Raw genomic sequence first — 16,274 nt, forward strand, 5'->3', positions numbered from 1 at the left:
AACATCGACATGAGATTTGTACAGAGATTTGTACATTTGTGTAATAGGCCTTTTCAAGCTTTATGTGTAGCTTTTTACCTGTAACCTTTATTACACTGTAAATTAAATGTAACTTTTGTCATTTGGGTGCTGTCTGACTCCGTTGCCATGACCACTGCCACTGGGGAGTGTTTGTCGGAGGTGCGCTCGCAGGCTTGGGAGGTGATACACTGTCCCCGTTTTATAGCCACAAATAAAGATGCTCCTGATGACTGCAGAGATTCTAATTAGATTCCAGTCCCCAGACTGAAGCCTCATGGAGCAAAGTGGGTTAGGAGGTGCCTTCTGCCCTTCATCAGGAGCAGATGGGGCAGGGCGGGGCTAGGCTCAGGCACTTGTCCTGGGGTTAAGCCTGGTCACCCACCCTCGTCACAGCTGCACGCATTTGAGCGATAGCTCAGGTGGCACAGGAGCAAACAGAAGCTGCAGTTGGGGAAGTTTCGAAGGGGCTGCAGCTGGAGATCAGATGGAACGGCCGTGCCTTGTAGGCTAGACCTAATGTATGTGGCTTTGCGACAAACATGCCACCAGGAGCGTGGAGGGGCGGGGTAGCCCGCTAGAGGGTGGGGTCCATAAAGTCACCCTCTCTTCCGAGGAGACCTTCCTCATCCCAAAGGCTCCTGATTGTGCTGGTTACGGGGCACTCACTGAGCACCCCCTGCCATGCCACGAAGAGAAATACTGTTTTTGTCCCCATTTCACAGAAAACAGGCTCAGAAGCAAGCTTTCCTCTAACCACACTGAGCGGAGTCAGGTGACCTGTAGCCTGCTCAGAGCCTGAGGTTACTGCAGCCTCCAGGGTGTGGGATGCGCTTGGCCAACAAGTGACACAGCCTGTGCTCCACGGGCTGCAGCTCGGGAGTGTTTATAAAGTCTCCCAAGCGGAACCATTCATTGGAAGGTAATATTAAGGGATTTAGATCTGGTCAAGATAAATCTTTCCTGGTAAGAGATTGTAGGGTAAGGTAAAAAATCATAGCAGGCTTTTCTGCCTCCCGCCATTAGGCTGGATGATGGATCCCCGCAATCCTGAATGCATGCCTGATGGCGGGCACCTGGAGGAGGGTGTGGGCATGCATGAGTGGATTCACCTGGGCTCAGACTGGGCTTATAAGGGCGGCGGCATGGGGACGCAAGCAGAAGAGGAACAAAGAAGAGGAGCAGAGAGAAGGCCAGAGAGCCCAGAAAGAGTGAAGACTTGCTGGGGCCGGCCCCCCAGCACCCCTGCCTGCTGTGTATCTGGTAAATCCCAATAAAAGCCTGAAAAGCCACCGAGGGCTCCAGGACTCTCCTTTACCCGTCTGCTCGGGTCATAGAGATCCTGCTCCGTCCCTTCCTGCCATCACAGGGATGGCGCTGCACCTTCCTTGGCTTCAGAGTGTTTGAGCAGCAAAGTGAAACTCACTCTGGTGTCCCCACAAAGTCTCAACAGGAAATGTCCAACCTGCAGGCTATTTCCGGCCCCGTTGAGGGCCCAGCTCACTAGTGGAAGCGGGACTGGCCTGGCCAGGGAGCTTCACCATGTGAGGCCTGTCTGGGAATCCTGGCTTACCTGGCCCCCAAGTCTGATGCATGCACATCGTATTTTAGTGCCCCTCAGAGGTGAGCTCCCCCGGAAGGGCTCAGGGCAGCGCTAGGTGAGGAGGCCCCTCCCATTCACCACAAGAGCCGGCAAGTGATGGTTGCTCAGGTGAGCACAATGTTGCCGAGGAGCTCAGCTTCTCCCCTCTTTGGTCTCAGGCCTACAGTTTCCTTGGAGTCCTCTGCACACTTGCTATGGAGGGAAGGGATGACCCGCGTTCCTTCCCCTGGTGGGGGAGGGTGGAGGAAGACACCTGACATCCTGGCTTCGGACCCTGATGGTGTCATCACTTGCCTAAAATACGTACATTGTTAGATGACAACTGGAATTTTAGGGCCCAAGGGACTTAGGGGATCTTGTCTAGATCATTTTGCTTGTGAGCAACCATGCCAGGGGGACTCGCCTCTTTCCATCAGTGGCTTGAACATGTGTGAGCCGGGATGTGGAAGTGTCCTCCCTACGAGGGGCTGTCTACAAGGGGGACACGCACACTCCCCACTGCTGAGCACCTTACTCAAGGTGTAGACAGGGTCAGGGCAGTGGAGATGAGCAAAGCCCTGGGGGTCAGGGAGGCTTCTAGGGAGAAGCTGACATTTGAACTGATCGTTGAAGAGTGAGCAGGATTAAGCTGTGTTGGAAAGTGTGGACCAAGGTTGTCCTGGCAGGAGCCAATGTGAGAGGGACATGGAGGACGCAGGCATGACTGGTGGGGAGGAGGAGAAGGAATCAGAACGGCAGAGACCCTTTGAGCTTTGCTGGGGAATTTGAAAGTACCAGGAACCTCTGAAGGAATATTTTCTCTACTTAAAAAATTAGCAAAGACACACTCATGAAGAAATCTTGGAAAGTGCAGATGACTCTCCCCCTCCTACACCCTCCTTACCCAGAGCTGGGAAGAGCTCGTCCAGAGTGGGGGAGACTTCTTCCTTGGGGAAGTTTCAGATGGGACAGTTACTGGTCAGATTCAAGTGTTAGAAAAAATCTTCTAGTAGCAGATGAACAAGGCCACCCTTGACCTCTAGTGAGTCTTTTCCAAGCTAGGGGGACATGCATGCTCTGCCATAGAGGTAAGTCCAAATGTTGGAAGAATGTGGAAGAGAATGTTCCTCAGTGGTTTCGTCTGCAGGAAGGAAAGGGGCTATGAGGAGAAGCTCCTAGGTTCTCCCTGGTGGCCTAGGGTATAAGTCTCAACTCTATCACTGCTGAGGCCTGAGTTGGATCCCTGGCCAGGGAGCTACCCACATGGCGCAGTAGACCTCTCCTGTCGCACCCACTGCTCCCCTCAGCAGTGCTTTCGGTCCGTCTGCTTGTTCTGCTCCCCACTCTGGTGAATCCTCTCACCCTCCTCACACCTCTGGCCTGTACCCCAGCTCTTCTACTCAAAAATAAATAAAATCTGGGCCTCCCCGGTGGCACAGCGGTTGAGCGCTGGGTTGTGAAGCTGCCCGCAGCCTCTGCAGCGCCAGTTCGATCCCCGGCTGCTCCCCGGCCACCGGAGGAGGGTCCCACGTGGCGCGCAGACCTCTCCTGCCTCCCGCTGCTCCCCTCAGCAGTGTACCTCGGTCCTTCTGCCTGCTCTGCTCCCCGCTCTGGCTCTGGTGAATTCTCTCACCCTCCCGCTTTTCTGGCTGTACCCAGTGCTTGTATAAATAAATAAAATCTTTAAAAAAAAAAAAAAAAAGCAGCTCCTGGAAAGCTTCAGAGGAGTGACCTTTGTTTTTTCTGTTTTTTCCAAGTGGTGGGGTGAGGGCACCTCAAGCAGGGGCAGCTGCGGGCACAAAGGGAATTAAGGTGGATTAAAGCCCCAGCATACGATAGAGGTGGTGGGAAGCTCTGAGCGCGCGCCCTGCGGACTGGGGTTGGTATCTGTAGCCACGGAATAAAAATCATGGCTGTTTCCCCAGAGCTTTCCACCTCTGAGCTGGGGCCGAGGCGCAGTTCAGGAGACAGCCAGCAGGCGGGGCCCTGCTCCCATCCTTGGAGGCAACGTGGTAACAGCTGTGGGGGGCTGGGGGGTGCCGTGGAGTGCGAGGTGAACGAAGTCAAAGACTCTGGCCCATGGCCCCACAGGCCGTCTGCACTTCACGCATCTTACCCTCCTCAGTTCTTTCAGCAACCCTGAGAGGAGGCTGGTAGTGTCATCTACCCCGTTTTAAGGGGTGCACAGTACCCCACCAAGGCTGACAAGAGACTCCAGGAGGGACACTCATGTTCTCAGGAGGCCGTGGGCTGGGAGCTTTCCCTGAACCACTCCTGGGGGAGGCAGCGCTGGCCCCAGCCGCCTGCCCTGTGACTGCGAACTCTCAGAGGCTGAAGCCCTGGCCACTCGTTTAGCTATTGCCAGGAGAACCCTGTCCTTGCCAGACATGCTTGATGCGGGGACCCTTCCTGGAGGTGACGGCAGACTCTGGCGGAGAGACTTTCTGAAAATAATCCACAGAGCAATTTTTTGTTTCATTGCAACTGCCAAGACCGGATTGTTTGTGTATCACTGATGATGGTTTTGAAGGTTCCCAAGCCTTTAATTTTCTGAAGGAGGTAAAGAGGAGCCAGACCCCTAGAGTTCCAGAGCACAGACAGAACCCCATGCACCTCAGGTACTCGCTGCTCTGGGAAGGCTGAGGGGCTGAAGGGGAAGGTGCCCAGGAGTCCAGGCCTGCGTCACCAGCAGTTCACAGACAGCACAGCCGCAGCTGGGGCAAGCCTGGCATACTCCTCCCTGCGGGGCCATCCACCTGCTCCCCAGACTCTGCCCAGAGCTGCCATCTGCTCCCCAGACGCTGCCCAGACAGGAGCGGAAGCCCCTTAACCCCAGGGCTCCACTGCCCTTCTGCCTTCCGAATGCGCCTCCCAGGCCGCCAGGCCTTCCAGCCCCTCCTCTGAGCAACTGCAACAGCCTCCTGGGCGTCCCTCCCGGCGCCGAGTCGCCTTCCAGCTCTCACAACAAGCACCGGTCTCCTTGTCCAGATCAGTCAGGGACTCATGCCCCAAACCTTTGGGTCAAAATTCGGACTCCTGTATCTGGGTCCCCTTCATTTTGCAACAACAAAAAACTCCTCCAGGGCTTCCCTGGTGGCGCAAGCAGTTACGCACAACGTTGTGAAGCTTCCCATCCCCAGTGAGCCAGGGAGGTGACCCACATGGCGCAGCAGACCTCTCCGGGCTCGCCCGCTGCTCCCCTCAGCAGTGTGTTTCAGTCAGTCTGCCTGTTCTGCTCCCCACGTTGGTGAATCCTCTCACCTCCCGCGCCTCTGGCCTGTACCCCAGTTCTTGTATGCATAAATAAATAACTCTTTTTTAAAAAAAACCTCCTCTAGATTAAAAATTTAGTAATAAATGTAATGAACTGGGAATGAACTGCCTTCCCTCTAGAGGACGAACTGTTAACTCGCTGAATGGCCCCCCCTCCCCCCTCAAGATTAGGTAAAGTCAAACACCTGGAAATGTCCCTCCGCACTCCACCCCAGCGCCTCCTGGGGCCTGGAAATGCTAACCCCCAAATTTCCCTGACATTTCTTCCTTTCCTATAAAGACCCAGCACTCCCGCCACTCAGGGAGCCTGTTGTCTTGGGGTGCCCATCCTGCAAGACTCCCTCGTGATTTAGTTTGCTTTGAGGGCTCAAGCAAAAGACCCAGTTTAGATGTTGACACCTCCAGGCCCCTCTAGGTCTGCGCTATCCCCCACAGGGGCCCCTCAGGACCGCTCCCAGCCCCTGCCCGGGCCTCCACAGCAGCTCTCACTTGAAACATCTTTCGGTTCCTCAGTGTACATCCTCCCGCCCTCCCTCACACCCTTTCCCCTTCCTCTCCAGCTCCCCACCAGCACAAGCACCACTTCCTCTGGGGCTCCTCCGGGTCGCCTCTATCTGCAGATGGAAGATCTGCTTAAGGGAAACTTTCACCCACTGGGTTTTCCCCACCTGGGTGCTCGCAAGGCAGAGACCGCGTCTGCTGTGCTTCCCACCACTTCCCGACCACCCGAGCAGGCGGCCGAGCGCGGGCGGCCAAGCGGCTTCCAGAAGCCCCGTCACGCGCTTTCTGCTCCTTGGATCCTGCCTGCTGGGGGTGTCCCTTCCTCCCAGCTGGAAGGGGCAGGCTGAGTCCGGAGGCCATGACCCCACTCCTGTACCCCCCAGATGCTCTCAGCTCCAAACCCGGTGACCTCCCAGTGGTTTGGGGAGGAGACACCTCCAAAGGGAAGTCAGGTTTCAACAAAAGTCCCAACACATTGGGGAAGTCAGTGTCATGAAGAGACAGAACGGGGTTCCTGAGAGGGGCCCCTGAGAAAGAGAACTCACCCCAGGGTCCTGCCTGCTCCCGCAGCATGGAGGGGCCTGGCGCCGGCTCTCGGCCGCCGCCGACGGGATGTGGGCACGGGCAGTCTCCTAGCTGTACACTTGGGAGGAGGAGGGCGCCTGCATCCCAGGTGTTGTGAGTTAAGGAGACCGTGCACGCAAGACCGCGGGTGCATTGTAAGCCTGTGGAGTCAAGTTCCTCTTCCCAGCCCCCCAGCTCCCCATCGCCTCCAAGAGCATGACCTTTGGAGTTTCTGCAATTCCCAGTTGGGGGGTGGGTGGGACAGACCTAGCAGAGGCGACAGGGGACAGCAGGACAAACATGCTGCCCTTGGCCTGTGGGACAGGGCGTGGGGCTGAGGAAGAGGAGGAAATCCTAACGGACAGGGGAGGGGGGCTTTCACCTCTTCCTTCAATCCCTTTGCAGGCGGCAGCAGCTGTAGTGCTGGCCCAGGTGTGACTTGGAGGCAGGCTGGGAAGCGCAGCTCTCCTGCAGGTGCGCATGGAACAAAAGTAGCGAGCACCTCTGGCAGCCGCGCAGGGAACGGTGAGGGTGGCTGGCAACGGCATCCATGTTGGCCATGCACACCTGACGGTGCTCCAGGTGGGGAAACATGCTAGGAGGGTGCCATGCCTCTGTCCCTGAGGAGAAGCCCTGCCCGGCGCCCCTCCCAGACCTCTTCCTGGGCGTCTCTGCGTGGGGCTGTTAGTCTGGGCCCTTATATCATTTAATAACCTGGTAAATGTGCTTTCCTGAGTTCTGTCAGCAGCTTTCACAAATCAACAGAGGGCCTCCCCGATGGCTCAGCGGTTGAGTGCTGGGTTGCGAAGCTGCCCGCAGCCTCTGCAGCGCCGGTTCGATCCCCGGCTGCTCCCCGGCCACCGGAGGAGGGTCCCACATGGCACGCAGACCTCTCCCGCCGCCCTTCTGCCTGTTCTGCTCCCCTCTCTGGCTCTGGTGAACTCTCTCACCCTCCCGCGCTTCTAACTGTACCCAGTGCTTGTATAAATAAATAAAGATATATCTTTAAAAACAAAAAAAATCAACGGAACCCAAGGTGGGGGCCACAGCAATTTCCAATCTACCACTGGTTGGTACAAAGCACAGGTGACAACCTGGAAAACTGGCATCGACACGGTGCAGGGACAACCTTGGTGGACCGAGCGCTGAACCTGTAAAATCTGACACCATCTCTAGGAAGACAGCTGGTGTCACAGAACCGCTTGGTGTGGAGAAAATTCCCCAGAGATAAGTTTTTCCCAACGCCACCCAGGCCAGGTGGTAGCGTATGGCCCAGTGAGAGGGAAAGACACACAAAATAACACAATCTAGGAAAATCTGCAAGTTTACTTTTTTTTAAAGATTTATTTATTTATGCATACAAGAAATGGGGTGTAGGCCAGAGGTCCCAGGAGGGTGTGTATGAGAGGAATTACCAGAAAGAGTGGGAAGCAAACAAGCGGATCTACTGAAATACACTGCTGAGGGGAGCAGCAGGTGAGACAGGAGAGGTCGGCTGCGCCATCTGGGTCACCTCCCTGGCTGGGGATTGAACTCGTGCTGCAGCAGCTGTCAAGATAGAGTCATAGTGCTGAGACTTAACCCCTTGCGCCACCAGGGAGGCTCCAAGATTGACTTTTCAAGCTGGTAGAAAGAAGCATCATTCTTTTTCTTGAAAATTACCCCCACAAGTGAGGAGAACAAGAAACAGAAACTCCATGTTCTAAGGAGATATTCCTGACCTCAAATTACAGTACTGTAGGAAAATATAAGATTCTTAGGATTCCGATATGATTAAATAATGGAGTTATCAATGGTCTTTAGTTCTAGATTTTGTTCTCCTCAGGCCTGTTCTTCCTCATCGTGTTAACCAATAAAATTCCAAGGTCCTGAGGATGAAATCTTCCTTATGAGCAACTGCTACCAAGAAAAGCCTCAGAATGATCAGAAGGAGCTGTCCTTTTGTAACAGGGTGGTCCCCAGGAAAGGGGGAGTTTCCCTGCCCCACCCAAGGGAGGGTGGAGCTGAGCAGGAAGAAGAGAAGCTGCAGAAGAGACTGAGGAAGGAAGCAGGATGGAGCCAGGAGACCTGGAGGAGGCGCGTGGAGCCTAGAGACATGTGAAGAAACTGCACTTGTCTTTTGGTCGTGGACTGGGTGACACAGATGTGGGTGAGACCCGTGGGGAGGTGACCATGGCAGCTTTTATCTTGATGTTGATTTTGCTCTTTTCCTTCCGCGCTTGTCTGGTTGTTTCTGACCCTTTTCTGTGGGTCCCCACTGGAAGGTGCTTTAGACTTGTGGCAGGCTTTGGGGCCTTGCTCTGGGCCAATCCCATTTGGATGGACTTTTACCCACGAGGGGACGGGTAACTTTGGGTGCTTCACTTAGAAACTAGACTCTTTGCCTTACCTGTATTGTTTCCTAGTTTTATTAAAGTTCCTTCCCATTAAAGTCTCATATGTTTTGTGTTGATGCGGCGGATGGCAGAACCCATTTAGAATAGGCAGGTTTGCGGGGTTTGGGCTGCCCCTCTCCCTGCCCTATAACACTTTCTGTCCTGAAGCTACAAAACATTGAGTTTGAGAATCAGACGTGGAAAAAAAAAAAAGAATCAGACATGGAGTCCTCCCTGGTGGCACAAGGTGTTAAGTGTCAGCACTATGGGGCCTCCCCTGGTGGCGCAGCGATTGAGTGATGGACTGCGAAGCTGCCCACAGCCTCTGCAGCGCCGGTTCAATCCCCAGTTGCTGGCAAGGGTCCCACATGGTGCAACAGACCTCTCCTGTCGCGCCCACTGCTCCCCTCAGCAGTGTACTTCATCAGTCTGCCTGTTCTGTTCCCCGCTCTGGCTCTGGTGAATTCTCTCACCCTCCCACGCTTCTGACTGTACCCAGTGCTTGTATAAATAAATAAACAAATCTTTTAAAAAAAGAAAAAAGTGTCAGCACTATGAAGCTATTGGCAGCCAATGCAGCGAGAGTTTGATCTCTGGCCAGGGAGCTGACCCACCACATGGCACAGCAGACCTCTCCTGTCTCACCTGCTGCTCCCCTCAGCAGTGTATTTCAGTAGATCTGCCTGTTTTGCTCCCCACTCTGCCTCTGGTGAATCCTCTCACCCCCCTGCACCTCTGGCCTACACCCCAGACAGGTTAGGCGTCAAAACCAGAGCTTTTGCAAGAGCATCCTATTTGCTATCCTGCCTGGTGTGAGAATCTGGGGGACTCTTCTTTAAAAACATGTTAGCTCTGTTAATATAAATCTGTCCCAGGAATGACAGCCAAATTTCAGACTGTACAACACTCTGCAGAAATAACTTTAAATTTCAAAAATAACTCATCATGGCAGCTGGCTATCTTAACTGATTGTTGGAACCATGATAATTGCATGACAGTTGTAATTATCTTTTTTTTCTCAGAAGGGCTCAGTCAGGGTAGAGGACAATCTTTGGAAACCCCTTTACCCACATATATATCAGATCTAAGAACAGGAAGAGTTAAGAATTTTGAAAGTGGGGCCTCCCTGGTGGTGAAAGGGGTTAAGCACAGCACTATGAAGCTATCAGCAGCCTCTGCAGCACGAGTTCAATCCCTCGGCCAGGGAGCAACCCACATGGTGCAGCAGACCTCTCCTGACTCACCCGCTGCTCCCCTCAGCAGTGTACTTCAGTCAGTCTGCCTGTTCTGCTCCCCACTCTGTCTCTGGTGGATCCTCTCACCGCCCGCCCCCACCTCCCCGCACCTCTGGCCTGTGCCCCCGTACTTGTATGCATAAATAAAAATAAATCTTAAAAAAAAAAAATCCACACGTAAGATGGAAAGACTCTGCAAGTGGCTGAGCTTGTGAAATATCCGAACAGCCTCAGAGGGGAGGTTCCCACGCCTCACACACAAAGCGCCTAGAACGAGAAAACCATTGGATTTCCCATCAGCTCAAGACGGGCCCCCGAGCCTTGCTTCTGCTTTTGGTAGGACATTGTTTACCACCTAGACCGTTGTTTACCACCTCGTGCTGCCGCTGGGTTTAGATCAACTCTATCAAGATGGTGATAAAATAAGCATCACGCAAAATCTCCCCTCCCTGCCATTTTTCAGCCGCGGGAGTGGGGTGTTCAGCGCAACCGCAGCACTGTGCAACCACCTCCAGGACGGCTTCGCTTACAGCATCGCAACCCGCTCACCTTGAACAACACCCACTGAACCCCAGCAACCACCATGCAGCTTTCTTTTCTGTGATTTTGACCACACTTAGCATCTGCTAGAGGGGGAATCCTACAGTATTTCAGTTTGTCACTGGCTTATTTCACTGAGGCATCACCACGCCCTCAGGGTCCTGGTGTGCTGTGCCCTGTGCGGGGGTCTCCTTCTTTTTAAGGCCATAGGGTATTTCTACAGAGATCACTTTTTGTTCATCTGTTCACCTGTCCATGGACACATGGGCTGCTTCTACCTTTTGGGTCTTGTGAACACTCCTGTGAGGATCATGGGTGTGCAAAGATGGCGTCAATTCTTTGGGTAAATACCCAGAAGTGGGATTGCTGGATCATGTGGTAAATCTTTTTTTTTTTTTTTTATAGAGGCATGTTCATTTATTTATTTATTTGTTTGTTTGTTTGTTTATACAAGCACTGGGTACAGTCAGAAGCGCGGGAGGGTGAGAGAATTCACCAGAGCCAGAGCGGCAGGCAGAAGGACTGAAGCACACTGCTGAGGGGAGCAGTGGGTGGCAGGAGAGGTCTGCCCGCCATGTGGGACCCTCCTGCGGTGGCCTGGGAGCAGCCGGGGATCGAACCAGTGCTGCAGAGTCCGCGGGCAGCTTCACAACCCAGCGCTCAACCGCTGCGCCACCAGGGAGGCCCCGGTAAATCTATTTTTAAAAGAGTTTCATTGAACCTCTGCTGGAGGCGGCAGGCCCAGCTACTGTCCAAGCCCACATGTGACGCTGAGGTTCCTGCAGCGTTTGGCGCACAAAGCCTCGCTCAGCCCTGCTCCCAGAACTGGGCCCACTTCCCTCCCGCCCCTGGCTCGCCAGCCATGCAGACCAGGCAGAGCTTCCGTGAGGGGCTCTGATGCCTGCGCAGGTGGTTTGGGCGCCCCTGCAGGCCCAGGTAGGGGCAAAACCAGCTCCCTGGACTCTAACCCACTCCCACAGGCAGGACATGGTTTACTTTGTCCCGCTCTGCCCCCGGCACCCCTTTGGGCCCTGGCGGTGCCCAGGCCTGACCAGGTGCCGCCCGGCCTCCCCAGCCACCACCTCTACTGATCGCGGCCTCTGCAATATGTCTTGGGAGCCCTCGCCCCAGACCAGCGCCCCCTAAGCCTAAGCTTCTCAGGGAACCCCACCCCCACCCGGGGGTTCCCAAAGCTCCTCGCTCACCCTCCTCCACTCCCCTCCTCCCCTCTCCATCTTCCCCTTTTTTCCCCTTTGCTTCTCCCCACACCCACCGGCCCTCTTCCCCCTCCTCCCCACGTGCCAGGCTGTCCAGTGCCCTGTCTGCGCCACTCCCGTCCTTGACTTGACTCTCTTCGCTCAGCGCCAGACAGGCCGTTCTCCCCAGGACACGCAGGCGTTGAGTATCCTTTTCCAGAAGTGACTTTCCCCCCAGAGAAAGCTGCAAGGGAGGGAGCAGCCCTCCAGGAGGGTTTCTGCAATGGTCTCTGGGCCCTGGGCAGGAAGCTGTTGACACCATCCATCAACCGCATTCTGGAAGAGAGACCGCAGGCTGCCCCTTTGGATCTTGCTGCCCTGAGCGCCTCCGTCTCATCCGTTTTCCCTCCCGTGTGTCTCCTCAGGAGACGGGCTCTGGCCCTCCCAGGGAGAGGGTCACTCGCAGCAGCCTGGGAGCCCATGGGTGGCTTGTGTCTGCTCTGGTGGGTGCCCTGGCCACCCAGAGGTATCCTCACAGGACAGAGTGCCCTGGGGCTTGTGGAAGTCAAGGGAGCCTCAAAGCAGCCATCAAGGTCATTGCCAAGAGGAAGAAGCCCTCAGGGGCCTGGGGCAGTCCCTCCAGCCTGCGTGAATGGGGCTGAGGGCCTCAGGGCTGAGGCTGTTCTCCCACACCCCACCCTGGTCTTGACCTTCCCGAATGCAGTGTGTTTTCCACCTCCTTGGGCCAACCTGCCACGTGGATGGACAGTGAGTGGCCAGCTGTGCCCCACTGTCTAGTCCTGCAGCAACATCAGCCTCCTCTCCTCCTAGAAAGGACCAGGTACCCCCCTTGTAGGTCACCTGAAAACACCAGGCCTCGGGGTCCTGAAACACCCGGCCTCAGGGGATTACGGGCAACAGTGTGCGCAGCTGAGGTGCACGCAGCCTGCTGCAGAAGAGGACCCCATTCATTCACCCTCTTTCTGGGAGAGGCTGGGACACGAAAGGAGGAAGCCCAGTTCCTGGTGGTTGCACATCTCCTTTCCAGCTTCCTTGCGTTGCCTCTGTGTGGGCACGAGCCTCCCGCCCACAGCCTGCTCAGCTCTTGAGGAGCAGGGGAGACCCCATCCGACACCTCAGCATGGGGTGTAAGGGCTTCAGGGATGCGCCCACAGGCCTGGCTTTGAATTCCAGTTCCTCCATTGCATGTTGTGCAACAGCAAGAGGGACAGTTTCCCATTATGAGTTTTCTTTTCCTAGAATAGAAAATAGGGTATCAGAGAAGCCAATGCAAGCTGAGATTATGGAGAAAGGTCAGCGGCCACCTGGCACACACCGTGGGGACAGATGTGGACTACCTGGCACGTGCCATGTGCCCGTGTCACACTATCACTCTCACCAAGACACACAGTCTCATTGTCCAGAGGGCTCTGAGTCAGAGAGGCTAATGTACCCACGACCGCACAGCTAAGTGGGGGAGCCAAAAATAAATCTAGAGAAAAAGAAAGAAGAAGTGATGGAACCACCATCTGAGCTCAGCTCCATCTCCACAGCCCCTTTTTATTCTTCATCCTCTACTGCAGTTTGAGGCAAAATTGGGCTGAGCAGAAACCTGTCAGACTTACAGGGGCAGCTGCAGAGGGGAGAGATGGTCTCCAGGAGGAGCCCAGAAGAGTCGAATTAAAATCCCAGCATCTCCACTTTCATGGTGCAAGATCTTGGTCAAGTCCCTTTACTTTTCTGAGCCTCAGTTTCCTCATCTGCAAAATGGGAAGGACTACACTGGTTTTGCTGGCTTGCAGGGAGGATGAAGTGAGAGTGTAGTTATCCAGGGCCTGCTCAGAGTAGATGCTCCTAGAATCCGACGTTTCTGGAAATATAGAAACCACTCCCCACCCCCAACCCCGTTCCATCTCTGCTGAGCAGACATCCCTCTGGGGTCAGGGCCTGCTGCCTTCCTCTTCGTGCTATTCCTCAGCTCTTACAAAGGTCCTTCTCCTTCCTTATTTTATGGGATCAGAAGAGGCTCGTCAGCCTTTCAACAGGACTGAAATGCACACTTGGAGGCTATGAAGACACACACACCCGTGGGCCCAGACATCCTGCTTCAGGCATCTCTCCCAAGGAAGTATTTTTCACCCAATCATTCAATTGAGCACCTCCTGTTTATTGAGCAGCTACTGTATGTCAGGCTTCATGCAGTATGCCGGGGGTGTACTGGGGCCTGAAAAGCAGACTGTACCTCATTCTCTTCCCCGGGAAGCCAACTGTCTAATTTCAGCAAATAATCACACCAGTAAATCTATAACACAAATTGCAAGGGAGAGAAAATGGTTTCAGTGTCAGTTCTAGTAGGCTGACCAATTTTGGTAAATCCACTTTTGTGCCCAGGAATCAGGGGAACCTGGAGAAATGCTCACCAGATAAAGACCAAGTGAAAGGAGGGGAAGCAAAATTTTCTCTGAGTGTCATCACCCACCAGCTTCTCCTGGAAGGTCAGGGCTGGACCTGGTTTCGGTGGGTTTCCGGGGCGCGGGGGTATCTGTGGATGTTCCTACAGGGAAAGAGAAAGACAAAGGAAAAGAATAGAGAACCAGAGGCAACGAGCACGCTGGGGCCAGGTGCAGACACGCTTCTCTTCTGGGAGAAAGGGCTGGTAGAAGGCGGAGCACAGGGAAAAGCAGAACTGAGCCTGGAGCAGCCGCTCCCAGACCCACGAGCTGCTCCCAGACCAGGACAGAGGTGCCTGGAATTAGGTCCCGGGAGCCAAGCTGAAGGCAGTCCCAAAGCTGGAACAATTTGGACAACAAAATAAATAGTATTAAATTAAAAGTCAAAGTAAAAAATAAATGTGTAGGATACAAATAAATAACAGAATAAACAAATCACCAGGGGAGAACAGACAAACCTTTCTTTTTTCTTTTTTTTTTTTTTGGAGACATCTTTTTTTTTTTTTTTTTTTTAGATTTATTTATTTATTTTTATTCAAGCACTGGGTACAGTCAGAAGTGCGGGAGGGTGAGAGAATTCACCAGAGCCAGAGCGGGGAACAGAACAGGAAGAGTGACGAAATAACTGCTGAGGGGAGCAGCGGGCGGCAGGAGAGGTCTGCACGCCATGTGGGACCCTCGCCTGGTGGCCAGGGATCGAACTGGCACTACAGAGGCTGCAGGCAGCTCTGCAGCCCAGAGCTCAACCACTGTGCCACCAGGGGAGGCCCGAGACATCTTTTCTTACAGAGGAATGTTCTAGAAGTTTTTCGGATATTGCTCTTGCCGGGAAGGGGCCGCCTGAGGATTCTTTCCAACACACAGTGTAGAGACGAAAACTAGGTTTTGCTGTGGAGAAACCTGGAAATCCTGTCAGAACCAAGTGGTCTAGGTTAGCGTCACAGTGAGAAAGCATTGTGGCCCTCCCTGGTGGTGCAAGGAGTTAAGTCTCAGCACTATGAAGCTATCAGCAGCCACTGCTCCCCTCAGCAGTGTATTGCAGTAGATCCGCCTGTTCTGCTCCCCACTCTGTCTCTGGTGAATCCTCTCACCCCCCCACACCTCTGGCCTGCACCCCAGCTCTTGTATGCATAAATAAATAAAAAAAAATCTTTAAAAAAATAAAATCCAAAACCCTAGTCTTGTTATGAGGAAGAGAGTCGATCCACGGTGGGGAAAGTCACTTTCCTCTCCCAGCCTCCGTTTCTGCATCTCTAAAATGGGGTGCAAGCTTACCTCTCAAAGTCAAATGTCACATTGCAGCACATTCTACGAAATACCTGACGCTGCTCCTCAAGTTGTTCAGGTCACAGGAAGAAGGAAGACAGAGAAGCTGTCACAGGACACAGGATGACTAAGGGGCAATATGGAGTCCTGGAGGGGATTCTGGAACAGACAAAGGACCTTAGTGGAAAAACAAAAACAAAAAAATCCAAATAAATCCTGTAGTTCTGTTACTGTAATGAAGCACAGCTGGCATCTTTGTTTTGATAAACGGTCAGATCAGTAGTTTTGGGGGAATATGAAACTAACTGTGGGATAGATGGGAAATTGCTACTTTTGCAACATTATGGTAAATGAGAATTTTTTTAAAACCACACCCAAGCAGAATATAGACTAGAAAGAAAACAACAGTAAACTAGTTACAGCAAGTGTTTTTTTTTTTTCTAATTAGAAGTCTTCTATTTCATAGCGGCAAAGAATGAAATAAAGCATTTTGCATAATACCTACATCACCTCTGGGCCTCCCTGGTGGCACAGGATTTAAAGACAGTGCTATCAAGCTACTGCCAGCCACTAAATCAAGTGTTCAATCCCCGGCAGGCCAGGGAACTACCACATGACGCAGCAGACCATTCCTGTCTCGCCCGCTGCTCCCCTCAGCAGTGTATTTCAGTCAAAACAAACTCACGAAGTCAAAGTGATTTTGCCCAAAGTGATGTAATAAACAAGAGGAGTAACTGGGATTTGAACCTCTGTTGATCTCTGAAGTAGGGAACTGGGGAAAGTTTCATTCCAGGAGTTTGTCTTTCTCCTCCGCCGGTTCTGCTTCAATCCAAGGAAGATTTTTTTTCCCTTTTTTTTTTTTTTTAAGAATTATTTATTTATGCATACAAGAGCTGGGGTATAGGCCAGAGATGGGGGGGGGGGGTGAGAGGATTCACCAGAGACAGAGCGGGGAGCAGAACAGGCAGACTGACGAAGTACACTGCTGAGGGGAGCAGCGGGAGAGACAGGAGAGGTCTGCTGCGCCATGTGGGTAGCTCTCTGGCTGGCCGGGGATCAAAGTTGTGCTGCAGAGGATGCGGATTGCTTCACGGTGTGGTGCTTACCCACTTGCACCACCAGGGAGGGCCCTCTTTTTCCTTTTTTTTTTTTTTTTTAGATTTATTTATGTATGCATACAAAAACTGGGGTACAGGCCAGAGGTATGGGGCCGGGGTGAGAGGATGCACCAGCGACAGAGTGGGGAACAGAACACCCGGATTGACAGAAATACT

The sequence above is a fragment of the Talpa europaea genome, assembly GCF_964194135.1.
Source record: "Talpa europaea genome assembly, chromosome: 9".
Lineage (NCBI taxonomy): Eukaryota > Metazoa > Chordata > Mammalia > Eulipotyphla > Talpidae > Talpa > Talpa europaea.